Consider the following 10655-nt stretch of genomic DNA (forward strand, 5'->3'; position numbering starts at 1 on the left):
TGCAATCCTCGTACTTTGGTAAGGCTTCACGATTGCCTTTGTCACGTCCCTAGTCCTATTGGGTTCTCCCTTCTTTACAAACCACTGGAGTTTCCCTTTTTGTATGAGCTCCTCTATTTGCTCATTCAAGTCTCCGTAATCCTCTGTGTAATGGCTGTGATCCTTGTGGAAACAACAGTATTTCTTCCTATCACGTACGTTAAGTGATGAATGTAATGGCCTAGGCCATTTAAGGTAGTGCTCATCTTTAATATGCGTCAGAATCTTATCAACGGCCATAACTAAAGGAGTGAACTTTACCATCAGAGGAGTTTTCTCGTCTCTCCTTTTACCCCCGTCATTAGTCTGACGATCTGAGTGCTCCCTTTTTTGTCCTCTCCGGTTGTCCTCTTTCCTTCCTTTTTCACTGGTTTTCCCTTCATCTTTTATCGCGGCTAAAGCGTCTTCGGCGTTCATGTACTTCTGTGCTTTCAGGAGCATCTCAGCCATCATTTTTTAAGGATTCTTTGCAAGTGAGACCATGAATTCCCTGGATTTCAACCCAGCTTTAAAGGTTGTGAGCTGCACCTTGTCATCAGCTTCGTTTACCTCTAAAGTCTCGCGGGTAAAGTGCTTCACGTACAACCTCAGGGTCTCCTTCTCTCCTTGCTTGATGGTGAGTAAGTGGTCTGCTGGCCTCCTCGAGCGTTGTCCTCCAACAAAGTGGTGTAGGAAGTAACTGCTCAACTGCTCGAAGCTGTCGATTGATGATAAGGGTAGCTTTATGAACCATTCCCTTGCAGCTCCCCTGAAAGTAGTGGGGAAAGAGTAGCACAGTATTTCGTTAGGGGGTTGTTGGAGACCTAGTGTAGTCTTGAAAGTGTTGAGATGGTCCAAGGGATCTTTAAGCCCAACAAACTATTCAAGCTGAGGCAGGCGAAACTTTGACGGTACTGGGCACTCAAGAACTGTTGCCGTGAAGAGGGAATCTATTGTCCTGCCATCCTGTCCAAGCTTTGATTTGTTTTTTCTTTGATAGCATTCCTTAGTTCGTCCATTTCCTTCTTCATTTTCTGAAGAAGCTCTGAGCTCGATTCATCTGGAACCGCTGGCCTTTGATAGCTTCGTCTCTGACTATCCCCCTCATCTTCCTGATTATCTTTAGACCGATTGGCTTCCTGCTGGAGCCGCTACCTCATCTCTTGGTTTTGTCTGGTGAGTTCTTCCACGCTAGTTGTAAGTGCTTGGATTTATAGGGCCAGTGTCGCAGGGTCTTGGTTGGACTCCATCTGAACTCAGAGAATGACTGGAACTATATTTTCGAACCGTAGTACGAAAATGTCGTCCCCACAAACAGCGCTAAACTGATGAAGTGTAAATCGTCAGTTAAGTTGGGTCATCCAGATGGCGATGAATCCTCGTCACTGTTCCTGCTTGTGTAAAGCAAAGGTTCTCCTAAGGTGGACATCGATGTGGTGCCTACCACAGTGTCTCTGATGCCAAAGTCAGTATAGAAACCCTTTGAGAGAAATAAGAAAGTTCTAAATGCTAGAGATATTTGCGTAAGAGTATTGTTGGGTGAAAATTTCATACCTTCTTTGTTTCTGATGAGTTTCTATACATAGCTTTTTGGTTTCTAGCAGTTGGGGCCTTGATTAGGGTTTTAATGCTCTCTCTCTTGTAACGCCTTAGGGCTTATTAGTGCGAATCTTGATGAGGCTCCAACGGTCTGACAGCTGGCTTGTAACTGTCGCAGGTATTGAATCCTCTTATTAATGACTTGTCTGCTCTCATCCATGCTGTGTTGAGGGGGACGAAGGTGTTTTTTGGGGTTGTCCAACGGAAGATATCTCGTCAGTCCCATCAATTAATAAACTTGGGTAATTAATCAATTAATTCATCACAAGGGTATAGAGGAAGAGAGTGATGACTCTGAAGATGAAGATGAAGATGAGGATGAGGATGAGGACTTAACCTTCATAGCTAATGAGATTATCAAGCTTCTCCAATATAGTAAAAAGGATAAGAACAAAGTCTCTAGGAAATTTGAATCCTCTAGGAAGGGAAAGAGTGAAAAACCCCTTATCTAGTGCCATGAGTGTAAATATTTTGGTCATATGAGGATAGAGTGCCCAAACTATCTTATGAAAGAAAAGATCAAGAATTCAAAAGGTAAAGTGTTGGTTGCTACCTTGAGTGATTCTGAGAGTGATAAGCTATGCACTAAGCTTATAAAATCTGAAAAGGCTTTACATCTTTGTAGAAAAAAGATTAATAAGGTAAAAACTAAAAAAACTGGTCTATTAGTCAAATTAGATGAGACTACAAGGTTGGTTGAGACTTTTGTTGTGGAAAACATCTCATTAGAAAAGAAGGTCAAGAATCTCGAGATTGAGCTTAGTCAAGCTAGATCTCAAATAAAGAGGATGTCTAGTGCAAAGCTTGATGAGGTATTGAGTGCTCAAAACCCTAGTTCTGATAAGACTGGCTTAGGATATGTTGTTTCCTCTGGCCATTCCTCTTCCACGACTTCTGGATCAAAGACTGTCTTTGTGCCCCAATCTGATAAGCTTAGTCATGCTTTCATGCACCTGCATCTATCTTCATACTTTCATGTTGTTTGTCTATTTTGGTTGGGTTATTTAGTTTTTCTTTTGTTTTGTTTTCAAAATTAAAAAAAAAAAGAAAAAAAATACAAAAACATTGTGTGTTTGTGTATATTGGTACTTGTGGACCTTGGATGGCCATTGAAACAAAGTTTCTAAACTTTGTATCTCTTGTAGCTTAGATGAGCATTTTAATGCACAACTAAGCAAGTGAGCTTTGTGGCTCATGTTGGTGATCAGCACAATTAAGTAGTCTTTTATACTAAATACTCATATCACTCTTTTTGATGGGAAGGACTAGAAAATCCTAAAAGAAAGGCATAAATAACCATCTCACCACTAAAGCTCGCCAATCATGTATAACATCTGTGTGCTTTGGTATAGCAAAATTGTGATGTTTTGGCTTACATAATTGGGTATTTCTTTTCTCTCTTATATGCCCATGCATGCTATGCTTAAAAGGAAAATCTACAAAGAAAAATAAAAGCAAAAAGAATCAAAATGCTTTTAAAATGATTGTAAGTGTATTTCTAGGAGATGTGAGAGTTATATGATGTACCTCAAAGGTGGTAGTCCCCATCAATAGTTATGATCATGTGTGAGTGTATTAGATGTTCTCATATCTCAAATCGTCATAATATGAGAAACTTGTGCACACTTGTCATGTTTTCACACATAACACGCATACTTTTTACTACTCTTGATACATGTGCAGGTACAATGTGTTTTGGCCATCACAAGGGATACATGTGTTAATATATACTTGCTAAACTATCTTAACTTGTTTTTGAAATATAAAATTGGTTAGATTTGTTTTGTGTGTTTGTGGATCTCGGATTGCTTTGCATCTAGAGTTGAGGTGTGGTTTGAGTGCTTAACATGCTGCTTGGATGCTTGTTTGAGTAGCCATCTTGTTGCTTTCTCATCTTTTGTGTTTTTCCCCCTTGTAAAACCTCTTTTTTGCATCCTCGATAGCTTCTCGATAGAATCTTGACAGATACCTCTTCTATCGAGATTTTTGGGTTTAACCTCGACAGCTTCTCGACAGATAGGTCGATCCATCGAGCCAAAATCTTGTGCTCTCTGTCTGCTCAACACATCTGTTAAGTTGTGATTTTTATCATAACATTAGTATTGGCTTATTCCATGACAAAAAATGTTGTAATTGCATAAATTTATTTCCTTGTATTTTTTGGGATTTATTTGTAATGGGTTTAGTATTTAGTGGTGGAGATTTGATCAAGACAGCAAAAAGTCACAGGAGAAGCACATGCCAGAAGCTGAAGAGTCATGTGCTAGCTATGCCAGCTGTTTTTGCGACTCAATCAACCTGCGAGTGACCCGCTAGTGACCCGCGAAAAACACTGGTTTGAGGATTTTTGGGTGTGACCTATTTGCCCATCACTTATACTATATATACCTTTATCACCCATAAAAAATTGTAAGGAGCCTATTTGAGAGAAAAACCCTAAGAGAGGTTTCTACAACACACCCACCCTATTATAGAGAGAGCTACTTATTCTTAAAGAGAAATCTTTGTAGTCTTTTCTCTTTCCCTCTCTTATTGATATACCCATTGAGAGGAGATTTGTCCCAAACACTACCTACACTCATTTAGGGCGTTAAGAGTGTTTTTGGGGCTTGGGAAGCATTGGAAGATGCCAAGGATGGCAGATGCAATATGGATTTTATTGCGGGATCCGAAAAGCTAAAGAAGACAAGGTTTAGCGTAACCCTGTTGGAGCAAGAAGCTTAGAGAGTTTAGGTGCATTAGGTAGATTAGGCTTGGAGGGTCTATTTCTATTCAGGTATCCCAACTTTATTCTCTGGTGGATCATTATACTGCTTGGAGGGTGGCAGAGAGGTTTTTCACCGAGTTCTTCTGTTTTCTCTTCGATAATACGTGCCAGTGTTATCCTTGTGTTTGTATCTCTCTTCGCTCACTCTTTAACCATTAATTGCTGTGATTAATTATGTGTTAGAATGTTTTTCAATTTGGGTTTAGCTTATATTTATCATTCCGCACATATATTGTTTGTGTATAAGCTTGTGTTAATAATTTTGTAATTGGGGATCTAAATGTTCATTGGTGTTTTATAAGCTATTTGAACTTTCAACATCCTTGACAGATTCACAATCCATCGAGGTTGGCTTATTCTCGATAGATTCTCGACACCTCTTCGATTGATTGAGATACCCCTGCATGCATTTCATTTTTCTTTGTTTTGCATTTTCATCTTGTCATCCATGGCATCTTGTTTCATTACATTCATGCATTTATATGGATTCATTGTGCCCCTTGATCATCTTTATGTTGCTCGGGTGAAGTTTTATAGCTTCTTGTACCCTTTGTCAATCATGACAAAAGGGGGAGAAAATGTGGTTTCTTTTATAAGATTCTACATATTAGGGGGAGAAATACATGCCTTTGTAAGGGGGAGTGTGTTTCATTTTTTTAGGGGGAGTGTTTACCTCCTTTGATGTTATAAGAGCTTCTTTTAGCTTCTTGTACACCAGTTTTGTGACCATTTTATTACATACATTGTACTTTATTTTCATATATATGTTGATGATGTGTGTTTTTCTTCACCTACCTCTACATGTGTTGTTTCTTTTCTCTCTTTATACACATGTTTCTTTATGTACGCAATCTTTATTTCTATTTCACATATGATGCCTTGTTGAGTCTTGTTTAAGTGTTTCAGAAAGACAGGTTGTGAAAGTCTATCATGCCATGAACTCTTGTCTTGCAAAGTTTTTCAAGAGTTTGTAGTAGGGATAGATTTCTTATGTAATACAACAAGTGGTTATGAGTTTAGTGATTTAAGACTTCTCACATGATTATTTTTTTTGTTGTGGTTTTGTCACGGATTGCCAAAGGGGGACATTGTTAGGGACATATTGCATGTGATTAGCTAATCTTTTGACAAAATGCACTTTACTTGTAATTGGGTAGATCTAGGATGGGTATAGTATTGCAAGAAACATGTTGTTCAAGCCAAGTATTAAAGTCATGAAGATTGGACCAAGAAAAAAGTGAAAAAAATATTCATTAAAGCTCGATAGAAACAATATCTATCGAGAATTAAGAATGAAGCTCGATAGAAGCTGAATCTGTCGAGATTTACAAAATCAGAATTTTCAGATCTGATTTTCGGCTCATGCTGACATGTATGTGTAGGGTTTATTTTCTTACAACCCTAGACATCTATAAGGCTTATTTTAAAGGTCGTTATGTATAGAGAACACGGGTAGAAAGTGACCTAGTGCCTTATTCTCTCTGCAAAAAGTTATTGCATCTTTGCACCTTAGGGTTTTGTAACCAAGTGCTTCTTGATTTTCATTGTTGATGAAGTGAAGAACTTTGTAGCTAACAACATCTTCAAGTTGCTAGGGTTAGTCACGTATTGGGATCCGTGCATCATTGGTTTGTCACGTACTGGGATCTATGCAAAAGGGTGGCGTTCATATATTGAAGAGTTCAGAGGTTCTGATGCGGTAGAAGGTTTTGAAGGAAAAATTCTGGTTTTGCATCTCATGCAAAACCCACAGCGGAAGCGATGAACAAGAATCTATTTCATTCATGATTGATAACGTGTACAATGTAAATTTCAGAATTTAAGAACAAGATAGCGTACCTTGGTGTGGAGAAATTCAAAACAAAGATTAGAAGCAATTGGGAACACTTTTAATCTTCACTCCAATTCCACTTTACGCCCAAGATGTGTGGTCTCTCAATCAGTTTTTTAAAGGGAGAATGAAAGTGTGTCACACACTCTCTCACACACCGTTTCTTATTTTTCTTTTCTTTCTCTTCTAATAAAAATTCTGTATGTTTCTCCCTTTATAACTAACTGATTTTCTAATTGGGTTGGCCTATTGGGCCTTTCCAATTGGGCTTTAGTGTGTGGCTTGGAGTGGGGCCAAAAGGGACCAATAAGACACTAGCTCCAATGGGCCTTGGGCTTTTCCGTCAACTCTTGACAAGTCCAAAGTTACCATTAATTATATTTAATACCACTATATAAATATAATTGCACTCTAGGCCTTATTAATAAATTATATCCCAAGACTTTATTATACATGAAACCCCTTCATAAAATATTCGTAATAACACAAAGTCATAAACGTAGACTGCCACTTGGTAAATTACTACATCTTATCCTTGAGTACCCGATTTAATTCTTTAAAGTTATTCATTATATATTTATGAAATCCAATTTCATAAATATATACTTTAGTAATTTCTTACTAAAGTGGTTAGGCCTAACTCTAATAATCACTGAAACTATTAAACTTATCTCAAGGGAATATTTTATATCTCTATCAAGAGACTATGAATTCCATCTTGAGAATATATGTTCCATCAACACTAAATGTGGCTGCCCAACATACTGAGGTTTTGACCGTCACTTCAGATCTCACTCCTGATATATCAAAGTAACCTACACTTCATGATCAGGTCCATTATTCTCTCAGGATTAAGAGTTCATGCAAATAGAAGTCGTGAGATTTATTATTCATTTGACAGTCGTTAGGAGAATAATAAATCTCACAGCGGTCCAGTTCAATACGTTTTAACTCTTAAAACATATCAACATATCAACTAGAAGTTTCCGCTTCCATGATCAAGACAAATCATTTTAGTTGACACGTTATAGTCTTCGCAGATGAAATGCCCAATTTCATCACCGACTACGAACTATAAATTCTGAGTTTACAAAGAACTTGTGATTTACATCTTCTGTGACTTTTCACATAAATCACATACAATGCATCTCATGGACTATATGATAATGTCCCATATTCATGTTACCATTATTTTAGATAATAATAAAATAACTTTATCAAACACAATATTAAGTCATACATCATGTCATACAATACACAATGTCATACGTAATATCATACATAGCATCATACAATAGGATTTAAGGGCACTAATCCTAACAATCTCCCACTTTCCCTAAAGACTATTGTGCACTAATCTAACTCCCATTCCCTCCAAATGTGACTCGAAAGTCCTTTGAGGTAAGGCTTTGGTAAAAGGATCTGCTAGATTATTTGCACTTTCAATCTTTGCTACCACAACATCTCCACGAGCAATAATGTCTCGAATGATGTGATACTTCCTCTCAATGTGCTTTCCTTTCTTGTGATTCCTTGGATCTTTGGATTGTGCAACCGCTCCACTATTGTCGCAGAACAATGTGATGGGAAGTTGCTCCATTCTTACAACACCAAGATCAGAAAGGAATTTCTTGAGCCAAACAGCCTCCCTGCTTCACAAGCAGCAACGTACGGCTTCCATGGTGGAGTCCGCAATACAAGATTGCTTAACGCTCCTCCAACTTATGGCTCCACCTCCTAAGGTGAAAACACATCCTAAAGTGGATTTTCTCGAAATCTAGATCCGACCGAAAATCGAAAAATCTATATAGCCAATGGGAATCAAATCCTCACTATGGTAAACAAGCATATAATCTCTCGTTCTCCTCAGGTACTTGAGAATATGCTTTACAGCTTGCCAATGTTTTGGTCCCGGATTTGATTGATACTCCGCCGACCATGCCAAGCGAATAACAAATATCTTGGTCTAGTACAAAGCATGGCATACATGAGACTTCCCATCCAAAGCATAGGGAACTTGTCTCATCATATTTTCTTCCTCTTGAGTCTTAGGCCTTTGGTCATCAGACAGAGGAACTCCATGTCTAAAAGGAAGCAATCCTTTCTTAGAGTTTTGCATGCTAAACCGTTCTAGAACCTTATCTATATATCCAGCTTGTGATAAGCCTAACATCTTATTCTTGCAATCTCGCCAAAGCTTGATCCCTAGAATAAAGTTAGCCTCACCCAAGTCCTTCATATCAAATTGGCTTGACAACCAAACTTTAACTGATGACATTACCCCTACATCGTTTCCAATGAGTAGAATATCATCAACATAAAGTACTAGGAACATTACTACTTTGTCTCGATGCCTTTTGTACACACATGGTTCATCAAGATTTTGTTCAAAACCAAATGACTTGATTGCTTGATCAAATCTGATGTTCCATGACCTAGATGCTTGTTTAAGTCCATAAATGGACCTATTCAACTTGCATACCATATGCTCTTGGTTCTTTTCTATGAAACCTTCTAGTTGCAACATGTATATTTCTTCTTCAAGATTGCCATTAAGAAATGCAGTCTTGACATCCATTTGCCAAATCTCATAATCATAATGAGCAGCAATGGATAAGAGAATTCTGATAGATTTAAGCATGGCTACTAGCGAAAAAGTTTCATCATAATCAATACCTTCTTTTTATGTATACCCTTTCGCCACTAGTCTTGCTTTAAAGGTTTCAACCTTTCCATCTATCCCTCTCTTTCTCTTGTAAACCCATTGGCAACCACCAGGTTTAATGCCGTTCGGTGCCTGTACAAGATCCCATACATGCTTGGAATCCATAGAATCCAATTCAGATCTCATAGCTTAGACCCAATGATGTGCATCTATATCATTCATTGCTTCATCATAAGTGTAAGGATCCGATTTAGCCTCTTCTGAGATAGCCTCATAAGTTTCTCCCAAACCTATGAATCTTATAGGAGGCCGAATAATTCTCCCACTACGACGAGGCACCTGTGTACAAGACATCTCATGAGTAGTATCTTGTGGTATATCTAATACAGTCACATCATCCCTAGTTTCATCCATTGGTTGTTCAACTAGGGTTCATTCATTTTCAGCCAAGACAACTCTACTCCTAGTGTAAAATTATTCATATAGTCATTTTCCAAGAATTTGGCATTTGTGCTAACAAACACTTTATTATCCTTATGACTATAGAAACCTCCAACCTGTTCCTTTTAAATACCCTACAAAAAATACCACTTTCTGTTTTAGACTGTAACTTGTCGACTTTCCTTTCAACTTAATGGTTTGGACAACCCCAAATGTGGGGATGTCTCATACTAGGCTTACGCCCATTCCACAACTCTCCAGGGTGTTTTAGGAATAGACTTCGAAGGTACTAAATTCAGAAGATACATTGCAGTATTCAAGGCATATCCCCAAAAAGAAATTGGTAGAGTCGAATAACTCAACATGGACCTAACCATATCTAAAAAAGTCCTATTCCTTCTTTACGCTACACCATTTTGTTGTGGAGTTCCAGGTGCAGTCAACTGAGATATAATCCCATTTTCAGTCAAGTAATCCTTAAAATCACCAAGAAGGTATTCGCCACCTCGATCAGATCGAATGGCCTTTATGTGTTTACCTAATTGATTCTCAACTTCAGCCCTAAACTCTTTGAACTTTTCAAAGGCTTCGGACTTCCGTTTCATTAGGTACACATAACCAAATCTAGAGTAATCATCAGTGAAAGTAATGAAATACTCATAACCACCTCTTGCTTGGATTGACATAGGACCACATACATCTGAATGTACTAGTTCTAGCAAATCTTGGGCTCTTCTACCCTTTGCATTAAAAGGTCGTTTTGTCATCTTACCTTCCAAACAAGATTCGCAAACTGGAAAACCATCAAAGTCCATGGGCTGTAAAAGTCCATCTTTGATTAGTCTTTGAATCCTACTTGAATTGATATGACCTAAACGCAAGTGCCATAGATATGCATTACTAGTAGAAGGAAACTTTCTCTTTAATGATTTCACATGTGAGTTACTATCTAATTCAGAATTGTATAATTCATGCTTATCAAGAGTTAAAATATAAAGGCCATCTACAATATTGCCAGAACAGATAAACACTTTATCCTTCTTTATTACAACATTGTCTTTCAGGATAACACAATATCCATGTTTACCTAAGTAAGTTGCAGAAATTAAATTCCTACGAACATTAGGTACATACAAACAGTCTTCCAATATTAAAACTCTAGATTTAAAATACAAATTAAACACTCCAACAGCTTCAACTGGAATCTTGCTCCCATCAGCCAAAGTAAGAAATAGTTCTCCCTCATTCAACTTTCTGGTCTCCTGGAACCCCTGCAAAGAATTGCAGATATGATTAGTACAACCTGAATCCACACTAGGAATCTGTTGGATTCT

This window comes from Castanea sativa, chromosome 8 (genome assembly GCF_040712315.1).
Source record: "Castanea sativa cultivar Marrone di Chiusa Pesio chromosome 8, ASM4071231v1".
Classification (NCBI taxonomy): domain Eukaryota; kingdom Viridiplantae; phylum Streptophyta; class Magnoliopsida; order Fagales; family Fagaceae; genus Castanea; species Castanea sativa.